Below are 709 nucleotides of genomic sequence, written 5' to 3' on the forward strand. Positions count from 1 at the left end.
GGAAAAAGGAGGAGGCATACTGTAGCTCCCAAGAGGATGAGCTGTGTATAGGAGATATGTATGAGTAGTAGACTCAGCCCCGACTTTGAGTACTTGGTAAATATGAATGACTTCCCTGCCTGGGAGTGTTGTGCATGGTCAGTTCCGGGGCCTTGGCCCCACGATATTTCCACGGTAGGCCTAGTCACTGCCCCCTTACCTAGTACCTCTCGGGACGATGGTAACCATTAGGGTGTCCTAAAACTTAGGGGTGGAGAAAAAAGTATTGAGATGCAATCTTGCTCGTGTTGTGCCCCGCTGGTGTCCCGCATCAAAAACCTTCATACAAAATTTCAGAAAGACTGAAGGTTAATTAAAGGTCCCGACGATTGAATACTTCATTTTATATTTTCAGTGTTAGCCAATGAAACAACTGCTACTGACATTTAAATAACACAATACTTTATTTCATAAGTTCTCCTTTACCCAAACTTACTGGAACAACTGACACTCTCAAAAATGAATAAAATAAACAAAAGCCCTCAATATCATCTTAGCATCAATGCATTTTACAAAAACATCTGCTTCATGAGGTCTGCCATCATTCCTTTCCTTTTTACAGTCTGTCGGTGGAAGTGGACAGTCCGTAGGAGGAACTGGAGGCCTTCTTCATCACGGCACAGAGGTTTGTTTGGGAATTTCTCAGTGAGGGTGATGCCTCTCTCTGCTG

The sequence above is a fragment of the Coenobita brevimanus genome, chromosome 29 (genome assembly GCF_032717465.1).
Source record: "Coenobita brevimanus isolate Jiangsu-jjx chromosome 29, ASM3271746v2, whole genome shotgun sequence".
Classification (NCBI taxonomy): domain Eukaryota; kingdom Metazoa; phylum Arthropoda; class Malacostraca; order Decapoda; family Coenobitidae; genus Coenobita; species Coenobita brevimanus.